The sequence below is a fragment of the Gossypium hirsutum genome, chromosome A08, assembly GCF_007990345.1.
Source record: "Gossypium hirsutum isolate 1008001.06 chromosome A08, Gossypium_hirsutum_v2.1, whole genome shotgun sequence".
NCBI lineage: Eukaryota > Viridiplantae > Streptophyta > Magnoliopsida > Malvales > Malvaceae > Gossypium > Gossypium hirsutum.
The window spans coordinates 19,155,548-19,179,115 of record NC_053431.1 but is presented as its reverse complement, the minus strand read 5'-3'; the positions used below and the strand labels follow the sequence as shown (position 1 = coordinate 19,179,115).

The 23,568-nt window shown below is 36.0% G+C and overlaps 1 non-coding gene across 1 annotated transcript; it reads left to right on the top strand.

The window, feature by feature from the left end:
• Positions 1 to 2,069: 2,069 nt before the first annotated feature.
• Positions 2,070 to 2,176, top strand: LOC121205771 (small nucleolar RNA R71). The gene has a single exon (XR_005900846.1). It is a non-coding gene; the product is annotated as a small nucleolar RNA R71 (small nucleolar RNA).
• Positions 2,177 to 23,568: the final 21,392 nt, after the last annotated feature.

Here is a 23,568-nt window from a genome sequence, read left to right as displayed (position 1 = left end):
ATTCTAAATAAGTTAATACAGTTAGTTCTCGGGTTGCCTCCCGAGAAGTGCTTATTTATAGTCTAAGCTCGACTTACCTCTCTGTTGAATGATCATGGTGGTTTGAGGAGTTTATAGTCCTCATTCCTGCTATTAATCTCATCAAAATAAGGCTGTAAACGGGTGTTGTTTACCTTAAAACTGTCAAACTTGAGATGACTCACCTCGACCGTACCGAATGGGAAAATGCTGAGTACCGTAAGAGGGATTTCTTCATTCAATGTGGTAGCGAAAATGTGGGGATCTGTGGCATCTAATAAGACTCTATCTTTAACCTTAAGTTGATTTGGAAAGGGATTGAACTTGTTCTGTCGTAGATTCGGTTTGTCAGGTGTTCTCGATTTATGCGTCTGCCATTCATCTAGCTCCTCGATTTGTAGCCTTGGATCTTCATGAATGGGTCCTCTACTATTGCTTGCGAATGACTCATGTGCTTCCTTCAGAGTCATTTCCTGCAAAGTAGGTTGTACCATATTGTCAATTTTAGTAGAATGGGTTAAACGATCACCTTCAATTTCCGATGTGTTACAAGAATTGCAAGCATGAAGAGTGATTGTTTTGTCTCCCACACGGAGTGCGAGTTCACCTGTGTCAACATCAATAATCATTTTAGTAGTTGCTAAAAGGGGCCTTCCTAGAATTATAGGAGTGTTGCTATCCTCCTCTATGTATAGAACAATGAAGTCAAAGAGAAATATAAATTTATCGGTTTTAACTAGCACATCTTCAATAATACCCCTAGGAAATCTTATAGTTTTATCTGCTAATTGAATGCTCATCCTAGTTTGTTTGGGTTTCTCGAGACCTAATTGTTTGAACATTTTGTAAGGCATGACGTTAATACTAGCCCGTAAATCAGCTAATGCATTATTAACATCTAAACTACCAATTAAGCAAGGAATTGTAAAACTCCCTGGATCTTTAAGTTTGTTGGGTAGTTTATTCTGGAGAATAGCTGAGCAAACTGCATTTAGCTCTACATGCGATGCCTCATCCATCTTCTGCTTATTTGCTAAAAGCTCCTTTAAAAATTTCATTGCGTTTGGCATCTGTGATAGAGCTTAAATAAACGGTAAGTTAATATGTAATTTTTTTAAGAGTTTAAGGAATTTACCAAATTGTTCATCTAAGCGGTCTCTCCTTGTAGCGTTGGGGTTTGGCAGACGAGCTTTATATTTGACATTCACCGATTTGTTTTTATTGTAATCTACCTCACCTTGACCTTTGCTTACCATAGTTTCTTGCCTCGGTTCTAGCTCAGGCTCAACGAATCCTTCTTCATCTTGAACATTAACCGCGTTGAGCTATTCCCTTGGGTTAAGTTCAGTGTTACTTGGCAAGCTACCTTGTGGTCGTTCGGAAATTAGTTTGGAAAGTTGGCCTATCTAAGTTTCGAGCCCTTGGATCGATGCTTGTTAATTTTTAAGTGCTGTCTCGATGTTCTAGAAACGGGTTTCTAACATCAAGATAAACTTTGTGAGCATCTCTTTAAGGTTCGGTTTCTTTTCCTGTTGGTAGGGTGGTTATTGGTAACCTGGACGTGGTTGGGGTCTTTGACTTCCTTGACTGCCCCACAAGAAATTGGGGGGTTCCTCCAACCTGCATTGTAAGTATTACTATAAGGATTGTTTTGAGGTCGAGGATTATTACCCATGTAATTTAATTACTCGTTATCGATGTTGTGGCCATAAGGTTGGTATTCCGAATGGCTTGTTCCACCTCAATTGGCTTCGCACTGCATTACTAGGTGAACCTGTGAAGAACTAAGAAAACCATCAATCTTTTTATTCAAGAGTTCTACCTGATTAGAGAGCATGGTGACCGAATCGACGTTATAAACACCGGCTATTTTTGTTGGCTTTGTCCACATGACTTACCACTAATAGTTATTCAATGACATCTCCTTTATGAACTCATACGCATCTTCAGGTGTTTTATTATTGATGGTTTCGCCAGTAGCTACATCAACCATTTGCCGAGTCGAAGGATTCAGGCCATTATGGAATGTTTGAACGTGAAGCTAAAACGGTAACCCATGGTGAGGGCACCTTCTCAAAAGGTCCTTGTATCTCTCCCATGCATCGTAGAGTGTTTCTAAATCCATCTGCATAAAAGAAAAGATATCATTACGAAATTTAGCCGTTTTAGTCGGCGAAAAATATTTTAGTAAAAAATTTTCGGTCATTTGTTCCTAAGTAGTAATTGACCCTTGTGGCAATGAGTTCAACCACTGTTTAGCTTTGTTCCTTAATGAGAAAGGGAATACACGAAGACAAATGGCATCATTAGAAACGCCATTAATTTTAAATGTATCGCATAGTTCCAAAAAGTTTGCTAAGTGAGCGTTGGGATCTTCATCCTGCAAACCATCAAACTGAACAAATTGCTGTATCATTTGAATAGTGTTAGGTTTTAGTTCAAAAGTATTTGCACCTACAGCAGGTCTAACTATGCTCGATTCAGTTCCTGTTAAAGAAGGTTTAGCAAAATCATACGTGGGGCAGGATTTTGATTAATCGTAATTGCAGGAGGTAGCTGATTGTCTTGGTTTTCAGCCATCTCTTTGCTTGGGGGTTGAGTATCGTCTTCTTGCTCATTCTCTATGTATCTTAGGCTTCACCTTATTTCTCTTTGGTTTCTGCGAACTGAGCGATCGATTTCTTCGTCCAAAAGTAGTGGTCCTGACGGGTTTCTTCTAGTCATAAACCATAAAAACCTGTCAGAAGAAAGAAAAAGAAAATTAGAAAATTAGAATAATATTAAAAATAAAATTAGATTGCAAGAAAAATAAATGGCTAAAGTAATAAAAATTAATTGTTCCTAATATTTTAGTTCCCCGACAACGGCGCCAAAAACTTGATCGCGTTATTTCGTGATAAGTTTTAAATATTTATAATTAATCGTTCTTGAAACTAAATATTATCGCGATGTAGGCAAGTGTACCTATCGAACAGTAGTATAGTTTTAGCAAGACCGGATTGTCGAACCCAAGGGAACTAAAAGTACTAGTAATGACTGTCTTTTTATTATCTAGCCTAAGAATAAAGAGGTTTTTATTTTAACTAACTAATTATCTAAACTAAGCATTCAAAGAGAATGAAATTGGGGAATTGCTTTTGGAAAAATAGATTGAATTAAGACAATACCTAAGGAAAAATCCACCTAGACTGTACTTGTTATTCTGGCTCCAAATCGGACGATTTATTCATTTAACTTGTTCCGTAGAGATTCCTAAGTTATGTTATTATCCCTATTCAAGACTAATAACGTCTAATCCCTAGATTGAATAATTGATACCTTTCTCTAATTAACACCCTAGGGTTGCATTAACTCGATCTATGGATCCCCTTATTAGGTTTCACCCTAATCCGGTAAAATCTTGTCACCCTATGTCTAGGCGCGCAATCAACTCCACTTAATTATGAAAAATGTACTCTTAGACAAGGTCTATTCCTCCTCTGAATAAGAGCTTATCTTGAATCAGTATCCTGGGATATCAAAACAAGAATTAAGAACAAGTTAAATATTTATCATATAATTCAGAAAATAATAACAAGATTCGTCTTAGGTTTCATTCCCTTTAGGTATTTAGGGGTTTTAGTTTATAACTAAAAAGGAAAACATCTTAAAATAATAAAGAATACAAAACATAAAGAAAACCCAAAACTCCTGAAGGAGAAATTTAGGAGAGATCTTCAGTCTTGATGGTGAATCTAGCCTCTGAAATGGATCAATCGGCTTCCTTGGAGTAATTCCTTACTCCCTATTCTGTGCCTCCCTTTTCTTCTTCCTTTAGGTTGTATTTATAGGCTTTGGAATGCCTAAGAGCCCTCAAAATTAGCCTTTTCTAAATTGGACTCAACTTGGGCTCGGCAGGGACACGCCCGTGTAACACACCCATGTGCGATTACTTCAGGCTGTGCTCGAGCCTGCCAAATTGACACCGCTGTGTGGTCTGCCCATGTGAGGAGGTCCAGGCCATGTTGATTTCGTACTTTGGCCCATTCTCTTCAGTTTTTGCCCGTTTCTCATTCCTTTCTCTCTCCTATGCTCTCCTAAGTATAAAACATGAAATTAAAGCATTAAGAGCATCAAATTCACCAATTCTAATAGGAAATCATCCATAAAATACATTAAACATGGGGTAAAAATATATATAAATTACGGTTTATCAACGTTATTAGTCTCGAGAGAGATAATAATATAACTTAGGGATTTCTACGGATCAAGTCAAATGAATAAATCGTCTGATTTAGAGTCAAATAACAAGTGAAGTCTAGGTGGATTTGTCCTTAGGTATTATCTCAATCAATCGAATTTTCCCCAAAAGTATTTTCCCAAGTTTTTCTTTTTGTGCATTTTTAGTGAGTAATTAGTTTAGACAACCAAACCTCTTAAATTTTAGGCTAGATAATAAAAAGAAAGTAAATACTAGTACTCATAGTTCCTTTGGGTTCAACAATCTAGTCTTGCTGAACTATACTACTGTTCGATAGGTACACTTGCCTTAATGTGATAATAAGTTAGTCTCAAGAACGTTTCATTTATAAATCTTTAAAACCTATTACGAATATCACACATTAGGGCTGAATTGAATAATGTGATGATTAAATAAGTTAAATTTGGTATTATAGATCAAGAAAAACAAAGTTCGGGTCTAGATCGGGGAAAAATAAAGTAATTGACGAATAGGTTCCTCTGGTGGTTTTTGTAACCGAGGTAAGTTCGTATGTTAAATAAGCTTTATTATAATTGTATTTTAAATGCTTTAATACTTCATGAATTGTGTAAATGACTTTACGGACATGTTTGACGATGTTTTGGCAAGCGAGAAATCCCAATCGAACCATAGGAATAGATTTGGATACAAGTGACATGTCACTAGGGTTTTATGTTATGTGATCCAAGTGCTAGTCCTGTACATCCTACCAGTGGCTGAGTATATCGGTATATGTTACGGTTACTTGACAACTTGTGTGAGCAGCACCATGTAGCTACGTCTTGACTAATAACTTGTGTGAGCAGGCCCGTTAATAGCTCGAGAGTGAGCATATATGTGTTATGACATAGAGGTAGCAATGGCTACATATGTGGCACCTTGTGTGCAAGGTTTACCAAAGTATTTGAAATTATTATTCCGAGTGGTCCATTGGGTATAACGACGATAAGACTAAGTATGAAATTATTACAAGATGGTATAGGTATGTACTTAAAGCTTGTGATTATTAATTCGTGAAATGACGATTCCAAGGTAAGTTGTGATGGAAGTGAATTATGATCATGAGATTTTGGTAAATTACATTATCTTATGTTAAATTACTTGCATGTTAATGTATGGTAAGGTTAGCTTATTTCTTTCATACGAGCTTACTAAGCTATATAGCTTACTCCGTTTTATTTTCCATATTTTATAGTGTCACCAAGCTAGCTCGGGTTGGAGATTATTGAAGTTTGCATCACACTATTAAACTGTTATTTTGGGTACCGATGACTTTAAACATTTTGAGAATATGGCATGTATAGGGACTTGGTCATTTGGTTATATGTGTCGTTATGATTTGACCAAATATATTGGCTTGTAATAGTCATAGGCTTGTTTTGGAATTTGGCCATGTAACTTGGCTCATTTTGGTTGAATTGGTTGTAAGCTTATATATATCTTCATATATGCATGCATGTGCAATTATCTTTTATGTGATGTGGTTTATAAATGCTTGGTAAATGGTTGGATATGGCTTAATGGTTTTGTTGTTGAATGGTTAAGATTGGCTCATTGGTATGCTAGGAAAACTAAGTAAAACTATGCATGTTATTGGTAGCCATATTGGAACTTGTAAAATGTGAGTTTGGTATGATTTGGTTTGGCAAAATATGATGTTGTAAAAATGTTGAGTATGGATAATGGAATGACATGATTTGGCCTTGTTTGTGGATGTTTTGGTTACCTAAACATGCCAAGATTTTTGTCATTAAGATTGTGGGTGTGTATGTGCAAATGAGGGTGACAAATGGCTTGGCAAATAGCCTTTAGTTTGTCCACACGGATAGACACACGGGCGTGTGTCTAGACCATAAGTGACACACTGTCTGCCCCATGGGCATGTGTTTTGGCCGTGTGTCCCCTGCACCTTAATTTTGAGAAACAGAATGCTCAAAATTGAGCACATGGGTAAAGACACTGGCGTGTGTCTCAGTCTTGTGAGGGACACAGCCTCAAGCACGAGCATGTGACCCGGTCGTGTGAAGTCTGCACCTATTTTATGAAAATTAAATTAACCACATGGCCTAGCGCATGAGCATGTAAGTTGGCCATGTGACCTCAATTTTTTCATGCTTTGCAAAAAAAAAAGAGTTACACGGGTTAGGAACACAGCCGTGTGTGACCACACGGCCTGACCACATGGCGTGTGACCCCTGTTCATAGCAAAAAAAGTTTCTAAGTTTGTAAAATTTTCCTAACTTCTCAATTTAGTCCCAAACCACTTCCGAAGCATGTTTTGGGCCTCGTAGGCTCGTATTAGGGACTTTATGATTGAATAAAAATGGTTTTAATTTGGATGCAAATTTATGACTCAATTTTTATGTTTGCTTGCTTTGTAAGTCCGGTAATGCCTCGTATCCTGTTCCGGCATTGAATACAGATAAGGGGTGTTATAGGAATGATGGAATAAAAGTAATAAAGCTTGCTATAGATGTGGTTCACCAGATCATTTTATTCGGGATTATTCTGAGTTAGCTGAGAAAGACCAATTCCAAAATGCAAGACCGAGTAACACAGCCACTAGAGGGAGGTCACCGAGAAATGCCAGAAATTTGACCAGTAGTAGAGGCACAACAAAGGATTCGACTATGAGATCTAAAGCGGGAGCACCTGCTAGAGCTTACACCATTCGTGCTCGCGAAGAGGCGTCGTCACCCGATGTTAAAACTGGTACATTTTCTCTTTACGACACTAAAATGATTGCTTTGATTGATCCTAGATCAACTCATTCATATGTTTGTGAGAATTTAGTTTCTAGTAAGAATTTTCCCGTTGAGTCTATTGAGTTTGTGATTAAAGTCTCAAACCCCTTAGGCTAGTATGTTCTAGTTGATAAAGCTTGCAAGAACTGTCCTTTAATGACTCGGGGTTACTATTTTCTTGTGGATTTGATGCTTTTTCCATTTGATAAGTTCGATATAATTCTGGGTATGGATTGGTTGACTCTACATGATGCTGTTGTGAATTGTAGACGAAAGATTATTGAATTGACATGTCAGAATAGTGAAATCCTTCAAATTGAATTAGATGAATTGAGTGAACTGGCTGCTGTGATTTCGTCTATGTCAGCTTAGATATGTGTGAGAAAACGTTACAAAGCTTATCTTGCTTATGTGTTAGATATAAAAGTGTCTAATCAAAGATTGAACCAGTGCCTATAGTCTGTGAATATCCAGATATATTTCCAAAAGAATTACTGAGGTTGCCACCAATCAGAGAGGTTGAATTTTCTATTGAGTTAGTACCAAGAACTTCACCGATAACTATAGCTCCATATAGAATGGCTCTGACAGAATTGAAAGAGTTGAAATCTCAGTTGCAAGAGTTAACAAGTAGAGGTTTTGAACGACCTAATTTTTCGCCCTTAGGTGTGCCAGTATTATTCGTAAATAAGAAAGACGACACAATAAGAATGTGTATTGACTACCGACAGCTCAACAAGGTTACAATAAAGAACAAGTATCTGTTGCCAAGAATAGATGATTTATTTGATCAGTTGAAAGGTACTATAGTGTTTTCGAAGACTGATTTACGGTTTGGTTATTATCAGTTGCAAGTTAAAGATTCAAATGTGCCAAAAACTGCTTTCAGAACGAGCTATAGACATTATGAATTCCTTGTTATGCCTTTTGGATTAACTAATGCTCCTGTCATTTTTATGGATTTGATGAATTAGATTTTTAGACCATATTTAGACAGATTTGTTGTTGTAGTCATTGACGACATTCTAATTTATTCACGAGATAAGTCTGAGCATGCCGAGTATTTGAGGGTTGTGTTACAAACCTTGAGAGATGAACAACTGTACGCTAAATTCAGCATATGTGAGTTTTGGCTCTGAGTTGTTGGATTTTGGGACACATTGTTTCAGTGGAAGGTATAAGAGTTGATCCAAGCAAGATTTCTACAGTTGTTAACTAGAAACCACCGAGAAATGTATCTAAAGTTAGAAATTTTATGCGATTAGCTGGTTATTATCGACATTTTGTTAAAGGTTTCTCAATGATTGCTACACCTATGACTATATTGCTATAAAAAGATGTGAAATTCAAGTGGTCCGAGAAATGTGAACAGAATTTCGATCAGTTGAAAGCATTGTTAACTGAAGCGCCGGTTTTGGTTCAACCTGAGTTGGGTAAAGAATTTATTATTTATAGTAACGTATCATTAAACGGTTTGGGTTGAATTTTGATGCAAGAGGGTAAAGTAATAGCTTATGCCTCCAGACAGTTGAAGTCGCATGGAAAGGACTATCTGACGCATGATTTAGAGTTGGCCGCTATTGTGTTTGCATTGAAAATTTGGCGACATCATTTGTAAGGTGAAAAGTGTCACATCTTCACCGATCACAAGAGTTTAAAGTATATAATGACTTAGAAAGATTTGAATTTGCAACAACGGAGATGGCTCAAGCTATTGAAAGATTATGAATTAGTAATTGATTATCATCTGGGGAAAGCAAATGTAGTTGCAGATGCTTTGAGTAGAAAATCTCTATTTTCTTTGAGAGCGATGAATACAAGATTGACTTTGTCCGATAATGGTTCGATTCTAGCAGAGTTGAAAGCTAAACCGGTTTTTCTTCACTTGTGAAGCTCAAAAGTGTGATGTCGAGTTACAAGCTAAAAGAGTGCAATGTGAGTTGAATAGTGATTTAAACTATCAGGTCGAAGCCGATGATTGTTTAATGTTCTGAAATAGAATCTGAGTACCAAAGAATTCCAAACTCATTCAGAAAATTTTACACAAAGCACATAGTGGTTGTCTATCTGTTCACCCAGGGAGTAACAAAATGTACAATGATTTGAAACAACTGTATTGGTGGCCGGGAATGAAATGAGACATTTCAAAATTTGAATCAAGATGTTTGGTGTGTCAGCAAATTAAAGCTCAGCATCAAGTGCCTTCAGGATTGCTACAACCGGTGATGATACCAGAATGGAAATGGGATAGAGTTACGATGGATTTTGTATCGGGTTTGCCTCTATCTCTGAAAAAGAAAGATGCTATATGGGTTATTGTCGATTGATTATCGAAGTCTGTGCATTTCATTCCGGTACATATATGACTACTCGCTTGATAAATTGGCTGAATTGTACATATCTAATATTGTTAAAATACACGGGGTGCCAGTTTCGATTATTTCAGATAGAGGCCCGAGGTTTACATCGTAGTTTTGGAAGAAATGACAAGAAGCTCTTGGTACAAGGTTGAATTTTAGTATAGCATTTCATCCACAAACCAATGGTCAGTTTGAGAGAGTAATACAGATTCTCGAAGATATGCTTCGTTGTTGTATTTTAGAATTTGCAGGCAATCGGGAGAAATATTTGTCGTTGGCTGAATTTTCGTATAATAATAGCTTTCAATCGAGCATAAAGATGGCATCATACAAAGCTTTGTATGGTCGTAAATGCCAAACTCCATTGTACTGGACCGGGCTTAGTGAGAAAAAGATTCATGGGGTTGATTTGGTTAAAGAGACTAAAGAGAAAGTGAAAATAATTCGCGATAATTTAAAAATAGCTTCAAATCGACAAAAATTGTACATGGATTTGAAACGTAAAGACATTGAATTTCAGATTGGTGATAAAGTATTTCTAAAAGTATCCCCGTGGAAGAAAATACTTCGATTTGGTTGCAAAGGCAAATTGAGTCCATGTTTCATCGGGCTGTATTAATCATCGAAAGAATAGGGCCAGTGCCTTATCGACTAGCTTTACCGATTGAGTTAGAGAAAATCCACAATATGTAATCTCTCCGGCAGAGATTGAAATTCAACCTGACATGATGTACAACGAAGAACCAATCAGAATTTTAGCTCGAGAGGTTAAAGAGTTGAGAAATAAATGCATAGTTTTGGTGAAAGTACTTTGGCAATGACACATTGTCGAAGAGGCTACATGGGAGCTCGAGGAGGCTATGAGAAAATAGTACTCTAACCTCTTTGTTGGTAAGATTTTCAGGGACGAAAATCCCCAAGTGGGGGAGAGTTGTAACATCCCATTTTTAGTCAAACCAGAACAGTGATTTTGGGACCACAAATCTGAAGTCCAAATATTTATTTTATTATTATTTTAATATTTATAGCATGATTGAGTGATTGTGTGAAAGTTTCGTTTAGAAATTCTATCGTTTGGTTAGTCAATTTGATAAAAAGGACTCAATCGCGTAAAGTGTAAAACTTGAGTTTTAATAGCTAAAAGTGTCAAATAGCTATGGATTATTAAAGTGGAGGTCCTTAAGTAGTAAATAGACCATTTATGTTGATAGTGGATGATAATGGCTTGGCATAATTTAAATTATGAGTTAATAATAAGGTTAATTTAGTAATTCGGTTAATTTAAGTAAAAATAATAAAATTACTAAAGGGGGTAAATAAATAAATTATATAAAAATAAGCAGAGTAGTAAAATAAAATGAATGAATAAATAAATAAAATACAAAATAATAAGAAAATAATGATAAATAAAATAAATAGAAAATGGGTAAAAAGACTGATCGAGGGTGGACGGTGGCTAAATGTGTGTGACGAGGCTGAGTGAAGGCCGAGGGGGTGGTGCAGGGTGGTTCGTACGTGTAGACTGCTCGACAAGGAAGGGCGTCGAAAGGGCGTGTGCGTGGGTGCATAACAAGGGTGAAGGAGAGGTGTTGGTGTGTGGGGGCAAGGGAGGAAGAAAAGGGGAAAAAGGAAAGGGGTCGGGCGAAGGGTGGGGGTTGCGGAAATAGGGTGGGGTAGGGTTAAGGAGAGGGGAAGGGCACGGGGCGAAGGGGAAGGGAAGAGGGAGTGCTTTTTAATCAGAGGGCGTGGGGGTCGAGATGGCTAGGGTGGGATAGGGGTGTGACGCAGAGGGAGGGGACAATGTGGAAGGCCGTGCAACTTGAATGAGGGAATAGGGGAGGGGATGGGGAGACAACAACAATGGAGGAGTGCAAACGACGGTGATGGCTGGACTGGCAGAGGGGTGGTGACCCTATAACTACCCATTTTTAGTCAAATCAGAACAGTGGTTTTGGGACCACCAATCTGAAGTTGAAATATATATTTTATTATTATTTTAATATTTACAGCATGATTGAGTGATTGTGTGAAAGTTTCATTTAGAAATTTCATTGTTTGGTTATTCAATTCAATAAAAAGGACTCAATCACGTAAAGTGTAAAACTTGAGTTTTAATAGCTAAAAGTGTCAAATAGCTATGGATTATTAAAGTGGAGGTCCTTAAGTAGTAAATAGACCATTTACGTTGATAATGGATGATAATGGCTTGGAATAATTTAAATTTTGAGTTAATAATAACGTTAATTTAGTAATTTGGTCAATTTAAGTAAAAATAAATAAAACAAATTAAAAGGTTGTTATCTTTAATGTCTTCAACCGATTTTGAGAAGAAAAAGTAGCCATGGGAGAAGCTTTACATTTAGCCTAGGTATTTTTGCTCAATTAGATACTGTTTTGGTCCCGTTTTTAATGATTTTGATTTCTATGTTTTTTAGATCATTGCAACTAGGTCTAGCTAGCCCAGGGGCTATTTTGCAAAATTTTTAAAGATTTTAGATGTTTCCATTGATGAATACATGAGTATTTTGGTGTTTAATGATAGATTATGAATATTTTGATGATAGTTGTGCGAGTTTTGTTAAGTTATGAAATGTGCAAATTCTGTAGTTAAAATGTGAAATAAATGAGGAATATGGGCTCCTAGGGACCTAATTAAAATTTGGCTAGCATGGGTTGTGGTTAAATTGCATGAATTTGTGACTTTATGAAATAAGGACTAAATTGTAAAAGTTGTGAAATTATAAGGGCAAAAGTGTAAATGTGTTTTAAAGTGTATTTTGGAATAAATTGAATAGAAAGATGATTAAATAAGTTAATTTTGATTACATATAGATCAAGAAAAGCGAAATTCGAACTTAGATGGGGGAAAAAACAAAGTTATTGACTAATCGACCTATTCCGTCATTTTTACATCTAAGGTAAGTTCGTATGTTATAAGTTTCATTATAAATGAATTTTATATGCTTTGACATTATATAAACTGTGAATATGAGACTACAGACATGTTCGACAATTATTTGACGATGATTTGGCATTTGAAATCTCGGTTGAACCTTAGGAATAGATTAGAATACTAGTGACATGTCATTAGGGGATACATAGATTTGGCTTCGGGCCATGATATTGACACTTCGGGTGCGAGCTTCATTGATTTGGCTTCGGGCTATGATATTAGCACTTCGGGTGTAAGATACATTAAGTTGGCTTCTGGTCATTATATGAGCACTTTGTGTGCGAGATTCCTGAGTATCTGACTTCTATTCCGAATGGTTCAACGGGTATATTGAAGAAGTGAATCAGTGAGAAATAGATATGTATCGGTACAGGTATGTACGGAAAACTATTCAATCAAAGAGTTAAAGGAAGTTGAGAGCTTATGATAACATATGTGGTTAAACTCTATGTTAACTGGGTGATTAATGTTTAAATGCAATTTATGTCATTATTTTTGAAATGTAAATGAATGGTGATATTTATTTCTTATTATCATACAAGCTTACTAAGCTATAAAGCTTACATATTTCTTATTATCATACAAGCTTACTAAGCTATAAAGCTTACATTGGTTATTTTTCTATGTTTTATAGTGATTTCTAAGCTAGCTCAGATTTGGGAATCATCGGAGACTACATCACACTATCAAGGTATCAATTGGGTACTTTTAAGCTTATGTTTTGAGTATATGGCATGTATAGGATTATGGTCATTTTGATTATGTATTGATAATCATTTTGGCCATTTGAATTGGCTTGTGAATATTTATATTTTGGTTTGTATATATAGCCATGAGTGATGGCTTATTTTTGGGTTATTTTAGTATGTTTGAATTGTAACACCCCGAACCCGAAACCGACACCGGAGTCGAACACGAGGTGTTAACTGACTTTAACCCCTTACAAAATTTATTTTCCAGACACTGCCCAATCTGTGTACTAGTCGTTTTAAAAATCATATCTTGAGTTTCGTAACTCAAAAATCAGTTTTGTAATTTTTCCCAGAAACTAGACTCATGTGCCCATCTATGTATTTTTTTCTAGAATTTTTGGTTGGGCCAATTAGTACAGTTTATTAGTCAAAGTCTCCCATGTTGCAGGGATCGACTACACTGACCTTTTCCCATTACGACTTGGATATCTCCCTACACGGGGCTTCAATACTGATGCCGTTTGTTTCTATGAAAACTAGACTCAGAGAGGAATCTGTACATATATGGTACGACCCCTAATTATCTCTGGTTAATTTGTAATGAATTTCCAAAGTCGGAGCAGGGAATCCAGAAACCGTTCTGGCCCTGTCCCACTATAATCTGATTATCTCTTAATATACTGCTCATATGATCTTTTCGTTACTTCCTCATGAAAGCAGACTCATCGAGCTTCGATTACATAATTTATTCATCAATTAATTCCACTCCTACTATTTTTAGTGATTTTTCAATCTCATGACACTGCTGCTGCCAGCATCTGTTACGAAAGTAACTAGGTCCATCTCATGCCTACCCTTGATCCAACTCAATCGAACATTCGTGCCATTTTCGCATGGCTTAAAGTTTACATGCCAAAATTCAAACACAACGTAATAGCTTATACATGCCAAAATGTTCTTCTAAGCCAACTAAGAAGAAAATACCAAAACTTGCTATCCGGTGTGATGACTTCGATGACGGCCTGACCCCGCAAAAATAGATGAGTCCAAGCAACCTATAATGGGTGACAAGGAAACACCGAGTGAGTTTATAACTCAGTAAGTCAAAAGCAATGCACTACCATCCATCAATAACATTATCACAAGAGGAAACAAAATGGAACGAGACAATTTACTCCATCCATACCGAACCATACCATAGTTCCTCCAACCTATCGATTCAATTTCATACCAATTTATGCATTCACAATCCACATACTCATCAATAGGATATTCGAGGCATTTTCATAAATCATTTTATTTTCGTTACAAACATACAACTAAACGGCCTTTCACCCATTCTACGATAAATTTTATGTACGTGACTTCAAGTATATTTGTCACATAGGTTCAACTTACCGAGCTCAACACCAAGTATAAGCATAGCACCTATTAGCCATGTACTCAAGACACTTACCCGATCCGCTGTCCGCGACCGACTCAATAGTGTCGCACACATAGTGTCCATAATGATTCACGAATGTATATTGAGCCCGCACACTCAGTGCTATATAATCATCTCGCACACTTAGTGCTACGTAATCAAATCGCACACTTAGTGCTACATAGTCAAACTCGCACACTTAGTGCCGCATGGTCAATTCGCACACTTAGTGCATCATATTCATTTCGCACACTTAGTGCAACATAGTCATATCGCACACTTAGTGCTATACAATTTAATCCCGCGCACTTAGCGCCAATCTCATGGTCATAAATGGTTATCCCGCACGTTTAGTGCCGAGATCAACAACTCAGTACATCTTACCTCTTTTCTTTTCATTCAACAATTTCATCATCATATACGTACATGCATATATATATGTATATTTATTCATTCCATTCAGCATCAATACATAAACATTATGACCATTTGAAATAACACCAACTACATGCTTAATGACTTACCTCGTGTTGGGTAAGACGGTTCCAACTCGGCTACTCGATAACCTTTTCTTTGCCCTTGCTCGATTCACCTCCTTTAACTCCTTGAGCTAAATCAATAATTTAACTAGTTTAACCACCTTGCTAAATATTTACAATCCGATTTCACATGTATATGTATGTTAGTATATTCGGCTAATAACCTCATGCAACTACCAAAGCCGAATCAACTAAATATACTTATGAATATATATATATCATCATCGAAATCACCTAAGCTTAGACATCAATTTTTAATTCCAAGCGAGTTGCCGAATGCAACCTTACTAAATTTTCATGGATTCAAGTCATGGATTCAATATACCATTACCATGGAATCAACAACCAAAAATTCATAGACAATTTAGGAAAATCACATTACAAATCTCAAATTCAAACAAAGACCATGGCCGAAATGCACATATAACCACATAACAAAAATATTGAACCTTTGGTTGCCTAACTAGCTTAACATCCATCAAATTTTAAATCAAGAAACTCACCTCATCTATAATCAACCCTCAATACCCTAAAGCATCAAAAACGACATCAAAGAAATACAACCATCCATGGCCGAATGTCATCTTCTTAACTTTACAAAAAGAGAACATTTGCCATGAGCTAGCTTCTATACTTGATGGCCACTCCAAATATACAAAGATTTTCAATGATAGAGCATTAACATACCTTAATCCACTTAAAGGACCACCTTGGCCGAATCTTGCTTCCTCTTCTTCCTCTAGTTAGAACAATTGCAAAAGAAAGAAAACATGAACACTCCTTCTTCCCTCCTTATTAAGCATTCAAACTCCCTCATTTTCATGCCACAACATCAAACACTCCTCCTAGGCACAAGCAATGGCCGAATTCTTTCCAAGTTTTTTTTCCCTTCTTTTTCTTGGTTTTTCGGCTAGGAGATGGCAAGTATGACACCCATTTTTTTTTGTTCCCTTTCCTATTATTATCCCCATCATTTGTTCACCAAAAGAAAACATATTAAATTAGAATGAGTGGAGCATCATCACTCCTTGGCCGGCCACCATGAATTTTATGGGCAATTTGACATGCAAAGCCATGCTTCCTCACCCTATTATTAATTAATCCTTATAATTCATCTATCATCTTTTCTAACTTCGTCAACTAGGTCCTTTTTGAATTAATTCACAATCCTAATGCTAATATTAAGCATTTAATTTCTCATATATTCACTGTCACACAACAATTTATGCAATTAAAACACGAAAATAAATTTTTGGCTCGGTAATGTGGTCTCGAAACCACATTCCGACCAGGGTCTAATTTGGGTTGTCACATGAATCATGTATACCTATATGTGTTTATGTTTTGAGAAATGTGTTGGATGATGGTTGTGTGATGATTGATGATAATCGGTATTATGAGTGTTAAATGGTTGAGTTGTGAATATTGGTATGTTTGTGAAATTAGGCTAAATAATGCATATTTGAATTTGGTCATTTTTTATGTTTAAGTAAGTGAAATTTGGTATGAATTGGATGGCATATTGGAATGCAGTGTGTCTTGTATTTGGTGGTATTGAAATGGTATGAAAGATGTTTGATTGAGGTTGATTGAATGTCTATTATATGCTATGTTTTGTGCCTTTGAGTTTAGTGTAGGTGTGTACAAGATTGGGTGGCAAATTGGCTTAGTAAATAACCTATTTTTGTCCACACGGACAGAGACACGGGCTTGTGTCTCAGCCATGTACGATACACGGTCATATACAGGGTCATGTGTCCCCTGGTGTTAAAATTAAAATCAAGTTAGTATGCTCCACACAGTCTTACACACGGGCGTGTGACTTGGCCGTGTGGCATAAGTTAGTATACCCTATAGGTTTGGCACGGCCTAGCACATGGCCTAGCTCACGGGTGTGTATGGCCATTTCTAGGGCACACGGGATAGTCACACGAGCAGTTGTGTTGGCTGTATGACCCAAGTCAGAGAGTTACACGGGGTCAGACACAAGTTGGGACCCAACTATGTGCTCCCATTTCAAATTTTCACACGACCTATGACATGCGCGTGTTTGTTGGCCGTGTGAGACACATAGCCAACCATACGGGCATGTGTCCCCTGTTTTGAGAAAAATTTTCTAAGTGTTCTATGAGTTTTCAAAGTTGTCAATTTAGTCACGAACCACTTCTAAAACATGTTTTGGGCCTCGTAGGCTCGTATTAGGGACATATTGATTGAAAATCAATGATAATTGAATGAGATGTGAAAGTGTATGCAAAGTGAATGTTTAATTGTTTCATAAGTACAATAATCCTTTGTAACCCTATTTCGGTGTTGAAAATGGGTGAGGGGAGTTATAGACCCGGCTAAGGTTTGTGTGGGAAATATTTGGAGGAAAAAGACAAATGAAAAGTTGGGGGTTAGGGTTTTAAGGGTGACAGGCCATGTCATACACCTGTGTGGTTCCTTCTCAGACCGTGAGCAATAAATTTTTCAACCTAGTCTTTACATGACCTTGGACATGCCCGTGTGTCCAGGCCGTGTGTAATCTCCTTTACTTCTCCCATGCCCATGTAAGAGCCAACACACCCGTGTGGCTCGCCAGTGTCTCTTGCCCGTGTAACTCTCTAACTTGGAATAAAATCGAAAAAAATAGCTCCAGGGCTCACACAGCCTAGGACACGCTCATTTTTCCAGGCCCTGTAGACTATTTTAGGCCGTGAAACCGTCAAATTTTTGAAAATTTAAGTCCCAATATCCATATAGCCGAGGACACGCCCGTGTGTCCAAGCCATATGTGTCACATGGCCATGTCGTCAGGCCATGTAACTCATTATCGAACCCCTTATTGTGCACGCAGCCTGGGACACGCGCGTGTGTCCCGGCCATGTCGGTCAAAAACACATTTTTTAATTAAAATTTTTAAAATTAATTCTTTTTAAAATAACATGTAATAAAATTAAAAGAATTAGGAGTGTTAACACCCGGGTTGCCTTCTGAGAAGCACTTATTTAAAGTCTAAGCTCAACTTACCTCGATTTCGCACGGTCACGGAGGTTCACAGAGTCGAGGTTCCTCTTTCTCGCTATCAATTCTATTATCAAAATAAGGTTTAAGTCGAGTACTATTTACCTTAAACGTGGCAAATTTAGAATGAGTTACCTCGACTGTTGGAACGACAAAAATGTGCAAGTTGACATAATCGCAACAAGTAATAAAGTGACAAGTAATTATCTAGTTATCATATCCACAGGGACTGTGGAAATAAATATTTATGAATGCTATTTAAAATACTTTGGTGAAGAAAAATATTTTGTTTGAAGAGGGTGATTAAAAACTAAGATTTTAAAGTAAGTAAACTAAATAAATAAATCTCAAATGCACGATTTCAAAATACGATTTTAATCAAGATGACATAATTGTGTTAGATTACTTACATTTCTTAACATAGAATTATTAAACTCATGTTTATCTTGTTACTAATAAATTCATGGCAACTCGGTAATTTGCTAACTTATGAACATACTCACCTACCAAAATCCATTCATCTCTTGGACATATCTCTATGTCAATTCAATCGATTAAACAAATCTTAATAGGCAAATATGTTATACCACATACATACTTATTAAATTTGAATAATCTCTTAAACATATCCGTATGTCAATTCAAACAATTAACTCGGTTTAATAAGCACATAAAAGAGTATGTGACATAACAAAGTATCCTTACCTTGAAACAGTTTAATCACAATAATCTTGCAAGTTATGCAAGGCAATTGTATCGTCAGATACTGTTTCTAATTTAACCCTCAGCTACCTTAGATGATTAAACATGCACTGATTAAGTACTGTGTCTATTAATTACAATTTCAATCCGTTTAAATAATTAATTCATTAGTTAGCTAACAATTGTAATGCAAGAATAACTTAGTCATGATTTTACTTAATCAAGCATCTTATCGAGGCCTATAACAACATAAACACAATTTTAACAATTTAAGAAGACGAAATGCAATCAACCTAACATGAATTAAATCCAAGCTAAATTGATTAAATTAACCATTCCAAAAACATAAATATTCATAGATATGTTCATCATAACAACAACAAAAATTAAAGAGATAGGGAACAAGAATCAAATCCGGTGTTTTTCCGTGGCTTGACTAGCTTACTCTGTTCTTCATTCTCTATTATCCTCATTGATCAAAGCTGCTACGAACACTTCAATGTTGCTCCAAAATGGCTGATGAACACCCCTTTTCCAAGGGAGGAAATCGGCAAGAGAGCAAGAAAATTTAGAATGGCAAAGAAGAGAGAAAGTGGAGAGAAGAGAGAAAAGATGTGAATGAATTAAGGTGTGTTGAATGATCAGCCAAGAGGGGTTTTATAGCTGAAGATGACTACTAAAAATAGCACCAAATAGCCATCCCTTGGCCGGCCACACATGTGGCAAGGTTGATGGTTTCAACTTTGCTAAATTTGGCTTGGGGCAAATCTACAAAGCCACCAATTGTAGAGGGGTTTAAATGCAACTTGAACAAGTCTTCGAGGGCCTCTTTGCAAGCTTAAATAATCAGGTAATAAGCTTATTTGGGTCAGCTCTTGGGACAATTTTGGGCTGTCCATTTCTTGGGCGGTTCGTTTCACTCGACTCGGTTCAACTGGACCACTTTTTCATATTATTTAATAATAATTTATTAACCTAAATTAAATTGGATATAAATTAAAATTAATTATATTATGAATTAATACATATAATTTTGGACCATCTTAGGCTGAAATTTAGTTTGCCTCAATATTTCAAATTGCTTCTCGGTTTCATGCTTCTAGTAGTGTCTGCCAAGCCATTTTTCTCCCTTTGTGCAAATCTGTTGAAAATTCATCAAAAATAATTCTAAAATTAAACAAAATTCAACATGTTCATATTTTAAGTGCACTTTAATTATTTTATAAAAATTAATTATTTTTCAACAAGAATTTTATCGAAACTGTATGATTTTAAGTTAAAAAGGGTATGTAAAAATGCATAAATTTTCGTGTTTCCACACCCCCAAACTTAATTCATTGCTCGTCCTGAGTAATGCAAAAATTTAAAAAGAATTTCTCGAAAACACCTTTGAAAAATTCCTTCAGAACAACATTATTCCCAAAATTATGAATTTAATATACTTATGCTCATGAACAAGAAATTCAATAGTTATGCTTACTTAAGTATACATATTATTCAAATTAATCTCAATCATTCTTATGATAGCCAAAAATTAGACTAAATGTTTCCTAATAAAGTCATGTTAACCCTTACCAATTTAATTTTATTCCCTTATTCAAGATTAAGCTGCAATCATTAAGTTTAACTTACGCCTTCATATGTTGCACGTAGCAATTTCTCTCCACTAATGTAGGTAGCATTGGAACTTGAATCAATAGGTCTTTAACAAGGTTCTAACATGGCTGGGCTTAGGGGTAGGTAGAAGATAGATAATTTTAGGCTAAAAACCCTAGACTCAACTTGCATCGGACCTTCGAAATAATTACCTTCAATACATCAACTTTCTTTGCTTTCACATGCTCTTTTGTACATCTTATTTTAATAACTCATCCTTTTTTTTCTTTCTTTTTTTTTCACACGAGCATTTTATTGAATGTACTACAATTTTAGAGCATTTGATACTTCTTTTCAACTCCCCCAAACTAAATTTCAAAGGATACTTTGAATAGTTCTAAGTCTAGTGTTTGAGACAATTTTAATATAGTTAAGAGAGAAGTGATGGCTAAATTTGCAAGGGTTCAAATAAAATTAGGCCATATAGTCTCAAAGTTGGGTTAAGGATAAAAATTTCATCATGGTTGGCTTGAAAGGCTTAAATGGTCCAAATAATAGTTGCCTAAATCATTTTCAGCATTCCATGCTTCCTAGGATTTCACCTCAAGAAACTACTAAGACAATTCTAAAGACTTAAACTTTCATGCACGTCTAACTTTCCTAAGGAACTAAAAATTTTATGGTACGATTTGCATGCTTTATTAAAAATTCATTTATTTCATTATTAAGCTAACATAATAATTATTGAAATATTCAAACTTTATTTATACTGAAGTTTAGCATACTTAACAGAATTTCAAATTTATTGAACAAAGTATATCCTAATCATAATTAATAAAAAAATTATTCTGAGTGGAAATAATTTCAATTTTTCGGTCCCCCTACTTAAGATGAACAATGTCCTTATTGTTAAAAGTGAATAGATACTATACACTAGGTAGGATTCTAGAAAAGTGGAGGTGAGTCAAATTGACTGCTTAAGTACCAAGCTCTCTCAAGATCCAATCCTAGACATGTATATACCTATTGCCACACTTTATACTTTGCGGCTCGTTCATTTTTATTCATGATTTCCATCTCTTGCTTTATTATGCAAAAATAAAAATTCCTAATTAAGCTTAATTCTAAAATGACCTAAGAACAGAAATAAAATAAAGTCAATATCCCCCCTTTTATTTATTTGTAGATCCTTCCAAATTTGACTCATCTTTTGCTCCATCATTATTGCCTTTGCATGAATTGCTTTGCTACTTCTTCGATAGTGGACTCCATGGTTCAAATATGAAATCTGGAAACTCAGGCATAAAAATAAATGGGTCATGTATTTTCGTAAAAGTGCTTCTCATTGAGTTATCCCTTATTTTTTAGTATCTCCAGTAAGCTTGTTGCTGCCACTGCATATGTTGCATTATATCCATCAACTTTGACAGCTCATCTCGAAGATCTAGGCAAGGCGATTGAGCTCTGGATATTGAAGTTTCAACATCAGGTTCAGCTTCTGGTTCCATTGGTTTCGCCTTATCTGGGACTTCAACTGATTGCATTATGGGATCTTCTTCTTCTTCTTTGGGGTCCTCACTTTCTTTAACTCATTGCTGTAGAACAGATTCTCCAGCTATTCAGTAGAAGTCCCAATCTGTGATTGTGCCCTAGCTATAGTATGTCTTCTTTACGTCTGCAAGAATTTTAGCTTTCAAGCATAGAATTGTTATCGTAAAGGCAAAGTAGGCTGGGCCAGAACGTCTAACGACACAATTCTGCATTTCTCTCAGGATGATTTTTCCCACATCAATGGTCTTTCCAGTTAAAATCGAGTATAATAAGACCATTCGCTCTAATGAAATTGTAGTCCCATGTGAGCTAGACATAAGGCTAAAACGGATGAAATAGAACCATACCTTTGTGAGTGGTGTCAAATATTCTCTTCGACAAGTGTGGATTCCTTGCTTTGACACAGTCCACTTAGAACCTAGAGCTATAAGTTCCTCGAGAATTTCTTGCAAATTTTCAGGCTCTATATCGCTTATCAAAGAAGAATATTCATTGTTTTTGAAATCAGGCAATCCAAAGAACTCATTAATAGCGTTTGAAGTTATTGGTACCTTGATTCCGTGAACTGGAACTTCCGTCAACTCGCTTGAGGTTAAATTCGCATAGAACCCGCGCACTAACTCTTTATCCACACTAGGTCTCTTCTCACAAAACAACTTCCAATTGATAGTTTCAGCAACCTGACAAATACGCACCATAAAATCAATATAGTTACTTTCTTTCAAGGTGAAGTCTTTCTCTGGATGCATCTGTTGATTCTTGAAGATACTCTTGTATCTTGCTTTGGCTTCTTCATAGTGGAACTTGTTTTATGATTTGAAAAATTGGGTGAATGCACGAGTTCTCTTCCGAGGCATGGTTAACCTGATCATAAGATGGTAACAATTATTTTCTCCAAAATTTAATTAATATAAAATATTAATAATTCAATAAATTAAAAAATTAGATAATTGACTAAAATTAAAATTTAGGAGAAAATTTGGTCTTACCACATTTTTTTGTAAAAATTAAGAGCTCTTAAGAAAAATAATTTTGAATCAAAAGATGGCAAATTAAAAGAGGTTAGGATGTTTTGGCTAAGGATGGGTGAAAGGGTGGTGTGTCGCTTAGGTGTGCAAAGCAACAGCGCGCAGTAGGGGATGTGAGCAACGTGCGGATCATTGAGTAGGCCTCGTGTGGTCTCGCGAGGAAGCTAGGCGCTGGTGCAGGACGCGGCCTGGGCAGCTAGGGCTGGAGCAACAGTAGCCCCAAGGAGCAGCTCGGTGCTGAGCAGGACCAGGTGCGCAATGCAGCATGCGATGGAGCAGGTGTGCACAAGACGAGCATGCGGCACTCTACTGACCGATCTGCTAGGCAATGCTGTGGCTAGGGAATTGCTAGGAGGTTTCGGTACTTAAGGGTTTTGGTGTTTTTGGAGGGAATGGTATATGAATGAAAAAAATAAGAAGAGATAGGTGGAATTTATAGTGAAGGTAGTAGGAACTAGAGTAGAATTCTTAGTATAATTTAATAATTAAAAATTCTAAGTTCTAATTCTACTCAAACTAAATAACAATTAATAATTAATATAATGCATATTAAATTATTATTTGCTATTAATTTATTAAGATAAAAACTTATCGAATAAAATATGATTAAATTAAAACTAATCCTAACTCTATGCAAAGTTGATAATAATTAATATATATATTATAATAGATATAATTATATATTAATAATTATCACCTTTTTTATTAAACTAAAA